Source organism: Plecotus auritus (genome assembly GCF_963455305.1).
Source record: "Plecotus auritus genome assembly, chromosome: 5".
Taxonomy (NCBI): Eukaryota; Metazoa; Chordata; class Mammalia; order Chiroptera; family Vespertilionidae; genus Plecotus; species Plecotus auritus.
Genome location: NC_137776.1, coordinates 90,811,536 through 90,826,976, shown reverse-complemented (window position 1 = coordinate 90,826,976; position 15,441 = coordinate 90,811,536). Strand labels below are relative to the sequence as shown.

The following is a 15,441-nucleotide window of genomic DNA, read 5'->3' as shown; positions in this document are numbered from 1 at the left end:
TGCACGGCTGGCTTTCTAAAGCGGGAGGGAGACGGAAGCTCCTGAATGCACTGAACTCCAGTCCCGGGCAAGACTCTGGGAAACCAGACTCATTCTGGGGGAATCTGGACTGTCAGGAAAAGAGAAAGCGCACTGAGACTCGGGAGCTGCAGAAGGCAGAGGACCGGAGGCGCACGCGCACAGAGAGGACTGACTCCTCAGTGCACAGACGTCTGAATGCACGGCTGGCTTTCTAAAGCAGGAGGGAGACGGAAGCTCCTGACTGCGCTGAACTCCAGCTCCAGGCGAGGTTCTGGGAACCCAGACTCATTCGGGGAGAAACTGGACTGTCTGGCAGCGGGCAAAACTCGAGGGCGGCTTTCTCTCAGAGGTGCTTGCAGCGATTACCGAGGGACACTGAGACCCAGGGGCCTCATAGGGCAGGGCTGACGGGAAGCCAAGGCTGTCTGCTCTGCCCTGAAACTCTGCCCCATCCAAGCTGAGCAGAAGCTTTTGCAATTTTGCAAGTCTTGTTTCATAAGGCTGTCTCCAGCACAGAAGTTCTCCCAGCGTAGACACAGCTGATCCTCACAGCCAATTGGCCTGGAGGTCAATTCCTCCCAGTGATACCAACAACAATCAAGACTTAACTACAACAAGGCTGAGCACACAGTCCACAAAGGGGTGCACCAAGGGTGTCCACCTCAGGTAACTGGGGAGGCTGAGCCACTGTGCCCCATAGGACACCTACCACACAAAGCTACTCTACCAACTCAGGGAAGCAGCGAAAATGCAGAGACAAAGAAACAGATCACAAATGAAAGAAATGGAGGAAAGCAAACAACTGGATATAGAGTTCAAAACCACGGTTATAAGGTTTTTCAAGAATTTCCTAGAAAAGGCCGATAAATTTAGCGAGACCCTTGAGAATATGAAAAAGGACCAACTAGAAATTAAACATACACTGACTGAAATAAAAAATATTATACAGAGACGTAACAGCAGACTAGAGGACCGCAAGAATCAAGTCAAAGATTTGAAATACAAAGAAGCAAAAAACACTCAACCGAAAAGGCAAAAAGAAAAAAGAATCCAAAAATTTGAAGATAGTGTAAGGAGCCTCTGGGACAACTTCAAGCGTACCAACATCAGAATTATGGGGGTGCCAGAAGAGAGAGAGCAAGATACTGAAAACCTATTTGAAGAAATAATGACGGAAAACTTCCCCCCACCTGGTGAAAGAAATAGACTTACAAGTCCAGGAAGCGCACAGAACCCCAAACAAAAGGAATCCAAAGAGGACCACACCAAGACACATCATAATTAAAATGCCAAGAGCAAAAGACAAAGAGAGAATATTAAAAGCAGCAAGAGAAAAACAGTTAATTACCTACAAGGGAGCACCCATACGATTGTCGGCTGATTTCTCAACAGAAACTATGCATGCCAGAAGGGAGTGGCAAGAAATATTCAAAGTGATGAATAGCAAAAACCTACAACCAAGATTACTCTACCCAGCAAAACTATCATTCAGAAGTGAAGGTCAGATAAAGAGCTTCACAGATAAGAAAAAGCTAAAGGAGTTCATCAACACCAAACCAGTATTATATAAAAGGCTAAAAGGTACTCTTTAAGAAGAGGAAGAAGAAGAAAAAGGTAAAGATAAAAATTATGAACAACAAATACATGTCTATCAACAAGTGAATCTAAAAACCAAGTGAATAAAAAATCTGATGAACAGAATAAACTGGTGAATATAATAGAATCAGGGGCATAGAAAGGGAGTGAACTGACAATTCTCGGGGAAAGGGGTGTGGGGGGTGTGGGAAGAGACTAGACAAAAAGCGTACACCTATGGATGAGGACAGTGGGGGGGAGGTAAGGGCAGAGGGTGGGGAGGGAACTGGGTGGAGGGTAGCTATGGGGGAAAAAAGAGGAACAACTGTAATAATCTGAACAATAAAGATGTATTAAAAAAAATTGCTTCAATTTCATCAGTTGTTACTGGCCTACTCAGGTTTTCTGATTCTTCCTGATTGAGTTTTGGAAGATTGTATATTTCTAGGAATTTCACCCAGGTTGTCCAGTTTGTTGGCATATAAGCTGTTCCTAGTAATTGCTTACATTCCTTTGTGCTTTTGTGGTATCCATTGCTATATCGCCTCTTTCATTTCTGATTTATTTGGGTCCTATTTCTTGATGAGTCTGGCTAGGGCAGCCGTGGGCAAACTACGGCCCGCGGGCTGGATCCGGCCCGTTCGGCTGTTCTATCCGGCCCACGGAGCCGAAAGAGCGGAGGGTTCTCTTGCTCTCCCCTCCGCTCCTTTACTTTGAATTTATATTAGTTCACACAAACACTCCATCCATGCTTTTGTTCCGGCCCTCCGGTCCAGTTTAAGAACCCATTGTGGCCCTCGAGTCAAAAAGTTTGCCCACCCCTGGACTAGGGGTTCATCAATCTTGTTTATCTTTACAAAAAACAGCTCTTGGATTCATTGGTCTTTTGTACTGTATGTTTTGTCTCTTTGTTATTTATTTCCGCTCTGGTCTTTATTATTTCCTTCCTTCTACTTCCTCTGTGCATTTCTTGCTGTTCTCTAATTCACTTAGTTGTAGGGTTAGATAATTTATTAGTTCTTTTTCTTGTTTATTGAGGTAGGCTGTAGTGCTATGAACTTCCTCTTTGGACTGCTTTCACCATGTCCCAGAGGTTTGGGGTGGTTGTGTGTTCATTTTCATTTGTTTCTGGGAAGTTTTTAATTTCTTGCTTTATCTCATTGGTAACCCTTTCATTGTTTCATAACATGCTATTTAGCCTTTATGTATTTGAGTGGTTTTGAGTTTTTTTTATTGTAGTTGATTTTAACTTTATGCCATTGTGATCTGAGAAGATGCTTGGTATGATATCAATCTTCTTAAATTTGTATGGACTTGTTTTGTGCCCTAACATGTGGTCTATCTTTGAGAATGTTCCATGTGCACTTAAGAATGTATATTCTGTTGTTTGAGGCTGAAATGTTCCGTAAATATCAATTAGATTCATCTGATCTACTGTGCCATTTAAGGCCTCTGTTTCCTTGTTAATTTTTTGTCTGGAAGATCTATCCAGTGATGTCATTGGGGTGTTGAAGTTCCTACTATGACTGTATTGCTGTCAATCTCTCCCTTAAAGTCCATCAAGAGTTTTTTAATGTACTTGGTATTCCTATATTGGATGCATGTATGTTTATAAGGGTTATATTTTCTGGTTGAATCATTCCCTTTAGTATTATGAAGTGGCCTTCTATGTCTCTTGTTATGTCCTTTGTTTTGAAGTCTATTTTGTCTGATATGAGTATTGCTACCCCAGTTTGTTTTTCCTTTCCATTTACATGGAATATTTTTTTCCATCCCTTCACTCTCAGTCTGTGTGTATTTTTTGTTCTGAGGTGGGTCTCTTGTAAACAGCATATATATGGGTCATGTTTTTTTATCCATTTAGTCACCCTATGTCTTTTTTACCGGAGCATGTAATCCATTTACATTTAAGGTGATTATTGCTAGGTATTTATTTATTGCCATTTTTATTTTCTTTATGCCTATGATCCTCTTTCTCTCCTTTTCTTTTTCTTCTTAAAGCAGTCCCTTTAACATTTCTTGTATTGCTGGTTTGATGGTAATGTAGACCTTTAACCTCTTTTTGTCTGAAAAGTTTTTTTATTTCACCTTCAATTTTAAATGATAGCCTTTCAGGATAAAGTAGTCTTGGATTTAGGCCTTGGGAAAGTGTAGAATTTTACCAAAAATAGGACAAAATAATGAAGATTGAAAATGGTATGTTCACTTCAAGTAATGAAATAAATTTTTTAAAAAAAGTGATTCTGATTTGAAAATATGTTGGATTTTCACAATTTAGAACAGAATAGGTATTCTAGAAACCAGAAAACAAGTTTTTAAAAATACTTAATTAAATACTATCAATACTTTAATTTTAAAACTAAATCAGGTGTGCAAGATTGACAGTATACATTTGGAGCAACATTTTGTAGTCCTAGCTTAAATCATCCATAAAAACAAATGAATAAGCCATGTTATATTGTTAAATTCCAGCTGAAATGCTTATTATTTCTGATGTATACACTCATGGACTTACTACTTAGTTTCCTGAGGATGGTTATTGCTGGAAGCAAAGATCAACAGTAATTAGTATACAAATGCAAGAAGTCCTATCAGAAGGCTGAATGGACTTTGATATTCAGAAGGCTGAATATCTGCGTATTACTACCTGCTGTGGAATGAATGGCCAAAGGCAACACCCCTAACCTGATGGTCTTTTACTGTTTACTAAAAATTGCCTTTGAAATGCCTGTTTGCATTCCTAAAGGGCAATTGTGTATTCTAGTAAATAAGAAGGAGATGGGCTGGAGATTCAGCGGAGCTTGGTCACTAGAACTAAGCTTTCTCTGGCTTCCCCATAATTTTCTAAATTTATATTTCTTGTCTTGTGTATTAATTTGCACATCAGCTCTTTCTCCAGGCTTCTGAACCCAAGCCACGCGGGCCATGGCTTCAGTTATGAATCTTTACACTGAGAAAAAAAGTATAGATTGCTCATCTTCTCTTGACAAAACCTAGAAATTCAATTCAGGACAATGTTTTAAAGATTTGCTTGAACACTCTAAATCTTCCATTTTATGTGAAGAAGTATCTACGACAAAATTCCAAATCTTCAGACTGAGTGCTGTCAAACCACACTTCTACCACTGTCAAACAACGGGCGTATACTTTCATACGCTATTTTTATTTTTTGCCATAAATCACTAAAGCTTCTCTAAAATGCTCCCAACTCTCCTCCAAAATAAAAAAGCAGAGGCCTACTTTCAGTAATAACACATTAAAAACAATAATAGGCCATTTGGGCAAAAGTACATCTGGTAAAAATGAGTTTAAAAAAAGATTTCACTAGAGAACACAATTTTTTCCAAATAGGAAATTTAAGAGACTGTCTGCCTAGCATCCCTTTTATAGAAACTGCTCCCTTCCGCCACCTTCATGGTTATTCCAGGAGAGGTGAGAGGTGAAGGGTGAGGGCGATAAGACATGCCAGGTTAGTATGGGAAAAACTGAGTGGTCCCAAGGGGGCACTGGACCCAAGTCAGGTGTGGGCACCACACAGAGTGGGCCAGGTCCACGAAGGCTAAGCTGGGAGAGGGAGCCCCCAGGCAGAAGACAGACGGCAGCCGGACTGCTGTGGCCCTCAGACAGCACAGCACCCCTTAGGAGAGGAGGGGCAGCTCCTCGGCCCCAGCTCGTTCTGGGATTTACCAGTGCCAGACTCCTGATTTTTTCAGAGATGCCAGGAATTTGGATTTTTATGTGAAATCTCCCCTTTTAAAAGCTAATAACTAAATCAATTTTCAAAAGCACTGTGAGCAAACAAAGCATGTCTACAGACTGCTCATTTTTACAGGTTGGCAGCTATGGTGTATTTTTGGCCAAATAGTAAATGCTGAGCTACAGCAAGGAGGAGGGACAGAATCAGCACATGAAGAGAAACAACACAATAGTCTTGGGCAGCACTCAGGTTGCAGGATCCTCGGCCCCTTCCTTGGCTTGTTTCTTTATTTCTGCTCCAAGCCAATGACATACACTGCTGTCCCCCGATAAGTCACCCTTTGTGGCATGACTCGCTTACCTCGAGTTTCTATCACTTCCAACCAAGGGAATCCAACTGTACTTACGGCTTTGAAAATATACATACAATTCAGTCCAGGGAGCCAGACCCAGGCAGGGCCCCGGGGGAAAATATGACACAAAACACTTCCTTCTGAATGAATAAAGCTTGAACTCTACATATGGCCAACTCCACTAAAGGTGTTTTCAGAGAATGCAAATATTCTGCCCCCTTGTATGGTTAGGGCTCTCATCCACAATGAAAGAAACCCCAACTGAAAATAGCTTAAGCAAAAAAAGTTACTTACTGGCTCACATAACCACATGTCCAGTAATAAAGCTTACGTCAGGCACAAATGATGTTTCCAGAACCCAATTTTCTCTCCCTATCACAGTCCCCATGTCTCCAACCTCATGGCACCTACTCTTACACCTCCCAACCCACGCCTTTCGCAATCAACATTCACAAACTTCAGTGTCACTTTCCCTAGAGCAGTGGTTCCCGACGTGGGGCACATACCCCACAGGGGGGCAATTTGATTTTTAACAGGGCAATTTGAGAATGAGTTATTAACAGTGAGTTTTTTGCATTTCTTATGGTTCTAGGGACCTCATATACAGTATATAAATATTTATTGTGACATTTATGTATTTCAGTTCTCTATTATGTTTTGAAACTTTATTTGCTATTTTTTCATATCACTTCATATTATTTTTTTAACAATTTCTTAGTGATTTCTTCCTCACTACTTCAACTGTCCTTTCATTCTTTGATTTTTCTCTTTCATGGATGCCATGTTCTTTGGAAGCTTGTTTAGACCAAGTTAATGGCCTTTTAGACTTCCTCCACATGAACAGGAGTTCACTTTTTGAATATTAAGAATTATATGTCACAGGGGACGGGGGGACAGCAGGATTTCAAAGATGCTTAGGTGGGGCATGGCCAAAAAAAGGTTGGGAACCACTGCCCTAGAGCCTTCCTGAACCTCGGCACCTCAGAAAGGCCCCTGTGCACCAGCCTCCACTTCAGCCCTTCTGCTTCCTTCACTGTAGATCACTTGCAATTCCTTTCTTTCTCTGCTTTTCACTTACTTCTTTCACTCCACCTCCATGAGGCAGGCCCCAGGTCCACCTTTTCCTTCCTGTAGGAATATTTCCCTTTATGATCATATGAATCATGCTGCAACCTAAATAACATGAATTCTACCCAAACTATGGTCATCATAAAATCTAGTATATAGTGTAAATTTAACACTTGGATTCATCCATATCTTCTTTCCATTACTCACGGTCAAAAGCATAAAAAGTTTAAGGCACTATATGTTATTTCAAAAGCAAAGTCTGACAGGTAGATAACATTAATTTTTGTTGTTGTTGTTGTAAGTCCTTACTCAAGGATTTTTTTCCATTGATTTTTAGAGAGAGTGGGAGAAGGAGGAGGAAGAAGAGGAGGAGGAGAGAAAAGAGAGAGAGAGAGAGAGAGAGAGAGAGAGAAACATCGGAGAGAGACACATCAATTGATTTGCCTCCCACATGCGGCCAGGGACCAAACCTGCAACCCAGGTACATGCCCTTGACCAGGATTGAACCCATGACCCTTTGATGCACGGCCGACATTCTAACCACTGAACTACACCGGCTAGACTGATTTTTATTTTTTTTAGCTTTGAAAATTTGTCACTAAAGAATTTGAATCTCTCAATAATATTTATCACTTAAATATTTATTTGAACTTACTATGAGGTTATCACTACTAGTTATGACACAGGCCCTTAAAACAGAGATTACCAGACCATCAAGTAAAGTTAAGTTTATTTATTAAACAAGTCTCAGAGAAAACAAAAAACTGTAGCCCTAGTGGTCGAGGTATCCCAATACAATATGCAAAATCCCTACAGTTTTAACAAAAAACTCTTCAAAGCAACCTAGTTTTTATAAGAACCTATCACTTCCCCCACTGATTTAAATAAGGATTTCTGACCAGCTGATGGCTATTCAATGGGCAGATTTTTTCTGACTGACCATCTCATAAAGCAGCACAGGCCCTCAGGTCGGTGGAGAGCCGACCCGGCATTGGCTAAGCGAGGGAACACAGGGAAGTGGCGCGCAGCCCCTCAGCTCTGGCTGCATGGCCACCCAGAGAAGACTCTAATGGCTGGCTAACATCTTTAACAGACACAAACTCAGCAGGGCTGCTGCGGACCTGCTCTATTTGGTAAGTTTGTGTATTTCCACTGCTTTTCATTAACTGGGGCATTCCAGTAATCAAAGTCCAGGAAAGAAATACTTAAGTTAGGCCCAGTTCTCAGAGATTCTCTTTCTGTCCACTCAGCCTTCCCCACACACTAACTTAAAGGAGAAGACTCAATTTCCACTCCTCTCTCACAACTGCTATTGCTATTAGCATCGGGGAATAGAATATTTTCATACTCTCATACATGTGTGACTCAGTTTCCATGCCTATCAAAATAAGGAAGTTGAATAATCTAGGTTCCTCCCAAAACAACTTAAATCAGTGATGCTGTATGCCTAAGGAAATTTGTTTGCTATTTCTGTTCCCTAAGGAACATTTCTTTATCTGGTCTCCCACCAAAAGAAAAAAACACACAAATTAGCAAACTCAAAAACAAACAAAACCAGAAAGCTCTAACGTTGCTCATCGAAAGCACCCTGCTTCTGGTTTATACCTCTAAGATATGCTACTCCTCTGCCAGGGCCAGCATATTTCTCCCACCACCTTCCGAATTCTCCCCCAGCACAGTTGCCTCTCCCGGCTCTCCATCCAGCCCCAGGCCCATCAGTACACCTATGCTGCACTCAGGTGAAGCAGAATTTCCTCCGAGATGCGCCTGTCTCTCCCACCACACTGGGAGCTGCCCATCCATCCTTAGTGCCCAATGTGCCTGTTACTTTGGAGGTGCCCAGTACACGCTGAACAGAAAACCCGAGTTCTCCATCTAGGCTGTGAGGCCGCAAGAGAGCAGGTGACAACTGGTAAACTCTGAAAAGTTAATTCACTTTATGATAACTTTCCTGAACTACAGGCAACAAGGAATGGTGGGAGGGGATTTGCAAGCTCTGATAATTTCTCAAAATGTATAGTTTTTCTGCAGTGAAGTCCTTTCCCACCATGCCCTCCTCCTCAATGGATCTGGAGATCTCACTGGCCCTAGAGAGTTCTTACCAATTTATACAAACTCGTTCCTCCTATCAGCAAAGCAGCCTCGGGATATTAGAGCTACTTCATCTCTCAACAGCTGAAGGCTGAATTTGGAACTAGCATACATGTCCACTGCTCCAAATTATTTATCCAAATAAAATCCTGTTTAGAGACTGTACTACTATTTCTACTGCTACTAGGATATCACATGCACTCAAACAGAATCTGTATAACTCAAGATCACTTAACTAATTAATGGCAGGGCTAGGATCGGAACCTAGCAGCCTGGCTCAAGTCCACACTCTGAGCCACAACACTAGGCTGCCCCCTTAGTGGACTGCAGTGGGGTGGAGAAGACTTTCAAACTTGGTGTGAAATACTGGAATTTCTATCAATGGATCAGAAAGCTCATTACAGATTTAAAAAATGCACAGGCAACTAGAGCACAAGTTTTAAAGCAAAGACCTGAGAGAAAATGTGTAACAAAAGGCAGTTATTATGTACCCAGAATATGAAAACAGAAACTTGGATAGATATTGGTACACCCATGTTCACAGAAGCATTATTCACAACAGTAGAGAGGCGGAAATAACCCAAGTGTCCACTGATGATGAACAGAGAACAAAATGTGGTATACCCATACAATTGAAACATTATTCAGTTTTAAAAAGGAATGAAATGTTGACACATGCTCTAACATGAATGAATCTTGAAGACATTATGCTAAGTGAAATAGCCAGACACAAAAGGACCAATACCATGTGATTTTACCTATATGAGGTCATATAGTCAAATTCATAGCGGGCAGAAAAGTAGAATAGTCATTACCAAGGGCTAGCGGGAGGGGAGATGCGGAGTGTTTAATGGGCACAGAGTTTTCGGGATAAGATGATAAAAAATGTTTTGGAGATGGATAGTGACTGTATAACAATGTGAATGTACTTAATGCCACTGAACTAACTGTATACTTATAAGTGTCAAATATGGTGAATTTTGTTATGTATATTATAACAATTTTTAAAGTAGTTATATACCAACTACAGTGTGGGACAAGAGGAAACACACTCGTCTCAAAGTCTGGAGTCTGCTATTAGAAACTTGGTTAAGCTGCTTTTCTCAGTCTCAGTCTGAGCTATCTGTATCCTCAGGGTTACTATGTGAGGTGAAAATAAGAAAACACCTGTCATAACACCTGGCTCTGAGTAAGCACCTACTGTTTTGTGAATATCATGCTGATATTTAGAAAGTCTTGAGAAAGAAATTGGAGCCAAGGCTCTGCTAACAAGGCAGGAGGCGCTGCAGTCCTTCAAGGAGGAAGAGGTCAGGCCCGGGAGATTTTCTTTGCCCTGACAGCCGGGGTGACCCCTTCCAAGCACCACACTGGAAGGCAGAGCCTGGCTTCTGGACCTCATTCAGCCACTCACTCACTGTACTGACTAGGCAAGTCACTTCAGCCCACTGGGCCTCAATTCTCCACATTTGCCCTGCCTGTCTCCCAGAGTACCTGGGGAGGAACAAATGGGAATGTGCTGCTAAAGAACAAATTTAACTGAGTAAATGTGAAGATCTAATTGGCTTTATTAAGCATCCCATCTAACAACTAGAAGGGCACATGGAGGGGCTATACAAAATGGAAGGTTTTTACAGGCAGAAAGCGGATGGGCAAAAGTTAAAAGAGGATTATTTCAGACAAGGTCACCTTCCTTTGGGGAAAATGTAGGGGTCTTATCAGGCAGATGGTTTCACTAGTGCTGACCAGGGAATTCCAGATTGATTGGTCTAAAATTCCATTCCTGGGAGAGGCTGGAACTGTAGTTAGGTTAAGTATTAAGTCTTGGTGGGTCCTAGCAAAAGTGACTCCATTTTCCATCTCTTGTTCCTTTTTAATAGTATTAAAGGCTTTGAGAGCCCCGAGAGCATTTTCAGTACAGAAATAAAAGTAGAAGTATTATCATCATCAACAGAGGTCCTTCAGACCCTTTTTCTTCTCTATCACCCCGAAGACAATGTCACTCGCCCTCAGAGGCATTATTGATGGGCATTTCATGACCTACCCTAAATTTCCCCCAGCAGGACCTGAAATTTCTCTAACAGAAACTGTCTTGCATTTCATTCTCTTCCCTGCTTTGTCAGTGTATGAGCCTTAGGGAGCCAGCACTAGGAAACTGTCACCTACCCAGCCAAGATCTGGAACCCACAGTGCTAGATCAGGGTCCACCACTCTCTAGGAGGCCGCATACTGCAGAGCATCCCTCCACTGAGTCGTCACCAGAAATGCAGGCATCCCCACTCTTCCCTCTTTCAGAGAGAGATTTCCATACCAACAGAACTACATCCACCCCAGATGGCTAATCCCACTGCTGCCCAGCCCTAAGTCCTTGGGAACACCAGCAAACTCTTGCAGACCCTCCACCTCTTCTAAGAATGTCCCTCTACTCTGGCTTTCCCTGAGGCTTAGGTGTGCACATCTTAAGCAGTCTTTCCTCTCATGCCATTGCCACAGGGTCAGGAGCGATGGGAGTCCTTCCTCTTTCCCCACTGTCACTTCCAATTCAGTACTTCTCTCCATCCAATAATCTCCTTTCTTTTGCAAAAGCCCTGTATCTTTAGGGTTTGGTTAATACCCTTTTTCCCACCTTGCTGCTATCATCTATGGACCTCCTGATATTTGCTTCTGGTTCACAGACTTCCTTTCTACCCAACTCCTGGCTTCTTCCTCAGTGACTTCTATGTTCATATGGATGACCTATCCAAAAGCCTGGTCTCTCTTAAGTCCTTGACCTTCTCTTCTCCGGAAACTTTTTCCTTCCTTCTACCTAACTCTGCTAGGGATATACCATGAACTTCATCATCAGGGAGTTTCTTCCCCTAACCCTCCAGCCTCAGCCACCTCCTTCGAGCCCACTTGCTCAAATACCTACCTATCCCAATTCTCTGTCTTCTTCATACTTGCAAGCACCGACCTCCAAACCTTTCTGTGCACCAGCTCCCTCTGGGCTCAACTTCTCTCCTTAAGCAGCTTCAACCCCACAGTCCTCCAAATACAGTTACCTCCCTTGCCCTTTCACCATACTTTTCAGCACCTGGGCCTGGCAAGCAACTGCTGTAGCGGGAAAGAAAATCATGCAACCTGCCTTACGAACCTTCTTCACATTAAATGCATTTATGATCATAAACCAGAAATGAAAATCCACTCAACACGTCCTAGTAATCTTACTGAGATTCTGCCCTACTCCCTCCCTACACTCATGCTCCAGAAATGACCTTACATCGTTTTTCCCAAACAGAAGCCTTTAAGCACGAACTCCCTCATTGCTCCTCCACCAAATCTACAAATTTACCAACGTCCATGCCCACCTCCTCCTTGTCTCTGGCTACATGGAGAGCATGCTCCTGCTCTTAGCAAAAGCCAAACCCTCCACACCGGCTTTGGACTCTATGCAGCCACCACCCCCAAGCCCAATAGCGTCATTCCAGCCATTATCCTCTCTTCCTGCATCGTTAGTCACTCTCTACCTCTCTACAGGATCATCCCCCAACAGCACACAGACTCCTCTATTTAATCTTCACCCTAAACACACACACACACACACCTTTTTAATCCCCACATGTCCCTAGCAGGTGACACAATTTCTATATAGCCCTGGTTATCTATACCAAGGCTTCTCAAACTTTAATGTAGATACAGATGAACTGAGAATCTTGTTCAAATGCATATTCTGATTCAGTGGGTCAGGAGTGGAGCCTAAGATTATGTACTGCCAACCTAATCCAAAATGCTGCTGCTGGCCCACAGACCCCACTCTGGCAGCAAGGCCGATTCCTTCCCTCACTACTTCTAACTGGGCTTCTCCCCCAGCATAACTTCATGGAAACTGGTCTGGTCAAACCGCCAATAAACTATGTTGCAAGTGCCAATGAAAACGCTTCTTTCTCCTCTTCCATCTCCTCCCCCTCCTCCTTTTAAAAAAAGAGCATGTAGCAAGTGTGATAAAACTTTGCCTGAAAAGGTAAAGGACCCTAGCAGGCCAATTCAAAGATCCCTCTGGGCATCTCCCTCTAGGTTCTGTCCCTCCAGCCTCTGTAGCACATTCCCCCACAGTGCTACTGTTCTTCCAGCAGCTCTTTCTCTATATCGTCTTCTAGGTCTCTTCCTCTACCGGGCTTCTAACATCAGTATACCCCTACGCTCTCCCACTCAATGGTCTCATCCATACCAGCAAGTTTATATGAAGCTCCCAAAGTTTTCAAATGCAGCCCAGGTCACTCTTCTCCTCCAGACTCATATTCCACTGCCTAATTGCCACCTCTCCCCACATGGGAATCTGGCAAGAACCTCACACTTACCTTTCCTAAAACAGAACTCTTGATTCTTCCCCCCTTAAATATACACCTTCCCCATTAATCCTCATCTAGTAGTTATATAGGAGGCATATAGGACGCATTACTAAATACATAAATAAACAAATAACCAGTCATATAGGAGGCATTACTAAAAAGCCAAGAACCTGGGAGTCATCTTTGATTCCCTTTGCCTCTCCCCAAACTCAATTCATGACCAATTCTGAGGCAGGATAGTAAGACACTAGGAAAATTCCTTGGCAAGTGGAATGGGGAAACTGAGACAGATAGTTAAATGGTCTAGCACAGTGGTCGGCAAACTGCGGCTCTGTTGACTAATGAGTTTGCCGACCACTGGTCTAGCAATTTACAGCCAGATAATAAATCACAAGATCTTATCTTCCCTAACCAAGGATACTTAGAGCAAATGGTTTACACGTTCCAGACCCTGCTGCTGACATTCTTTGAAGGTGATATTGACCAGAGAATGACCCAGATACCATCATTTTGATACATCAGCATATTAAAGGACACCCCTGGAAAGCCAATGAATATTCTATTGAGATCCTCCCCTGAGATCTCCCCTAAAATTCCTGACTTTAGAAAACAGATAAAAACTCTTAAGACAAAGGACCCAGTGCTCATACACCTGTGCCTTTCCCCCTTATTTCCTCAGGTGTGTATCTTTGCTTTCTTTCTCCTAAGCTCTAAGGGTTCCCACTAGACTTGCAACCAGGGGGGTAGTGGGCAACAGGCAGTGGCAGTTTATCCCAGGTTAACCCCCTGAATCTGTCTCCAAGGGCCCTCCTTTTGCCTCTGTAACTTGTTTCCCGAGTCCATGAAACGCAGCTGGCTCACTTCTTCTGCTTCTGTGACTTGCTTCCTAAAGGGCCTGGGCAGCTGTCGAGGCTCACTCCTGTTTCTGTGATCTTGCCTCTTCTATCTTAAGCCTTCCTCTGTTTTACTGTCCAGCTTTAATAAATGTAGTGTCAAAATCACCTGGACTTGAATCGTGAAATCTTTCCTGCAGTAAGTCAATAATTCACACATTCCAGACCATGCCGGGACATACCCACCTCGGTCCCAGTCCTTTTCCAGTGCAATTCTACTGACTCCATCTCCAAAACACTTTTTAAATCCATCTGCTTTGTCCATCTTCTCTGCTACACCTGAGTCCCAGCCACCAACCACTGAACAGCCATAACTCCCTGACTGACTTCTCAGCGCCACTTTAGCTTCTCTTCCATCTGTTCTTCACAGAGCCCCGACTGTGAATTTTCTAAAAATGCAAATAAAAGTGTGCTGCTCTAGCAGTGGTTGGAGCATCGTCCTGTACACCAAAAGTTGTGGTTTCAATTCCCAGTCAGGGCACATACCTAGGTTGTGGGCTCAATCACGGATAGGGGAGGCAACCAATCGATGTTTCTCACATTGATGTTTCTCTCTCTCTCTCTCTCTCTCTCTCTCTCTCCCTTCCTCCCTCCCTCTTTCAAATCAATAAAAACATATCCTCAGGTGAGGATTTTTTTTAAAAAGTGTGCTTAAAGCCTGTAAAAGTAGCTCACCATGAGTAAAATCCAAATCCTCTATTCACCATGGCCTATAAGACCCTACACCAAGCATGTCAAACTCGAGGCCCGCGGGCCACATGCAGCCCACAATGAATATTTTTGTGCCCAGCCAATATAACGGTAAGAAACGTTTTAATAAAAATTTCATAACTTAATTTGTACAATATCCTGTTATACATAATGACTGCTTACTATAATCATGTTGCATACATTTCCCTTACGCGCCTCATGCGCCTTACGTGCAGGCGCACCATTTACTACTATCTCCACTAATACTAGCAGTGAATATTTTAGCAGCCAATTGCCACGTCATTAATCTTGTACTGACTTGTTTGGTGTGCGCAACAGGAGATATTTTGCTTTCTGAGAACAAGAAAAATACGTTTATTTGTGTTACACTTATTAATCTGTGCAGTTATTCAGTGTCTGGTAAGTTAATGTTCAAGAAAAAAATACTGATTTTTATTAAAATGTTCTATTATTTTATGTTGACGATTACTCAATTTATTTCAGCTCTTTGTATCCATCATGTCTCTATCGAAATAAACCTATGTTTCCATGAAAATTGAAGCTTTTGTTTTTTTGCAAACCACTTAAACTTAAACCTTGTTTATTTGGCCCATATCAGCCTTTGAGTTTGACATGCTTGCCCTACACCAACCATTCTCTAGCCAGCTTTGTCTTCTTCCAGCTCCGTGAGTATGCCAAGTGCTCCAGTCCCTTTTGCAGGCTCTGCTC

At 42.5% G+C, this 15,441-nt stretch overlaps 1 protein-coding gene across 3 annotated transcripts in view; it reads right to left on the bottom strand.

Annotated features, from left to right (window-relative positions):
* The window catches only part of RALB (RAS like proto-oncogene B), a 96,670-nt gene that overhangs the window by 26,039 nt on the left and 55,190 nt on the right, over positions 1-15,441 (bottom strand). The gene's annotated exons all lie outside the window — the stretch shown is intronic.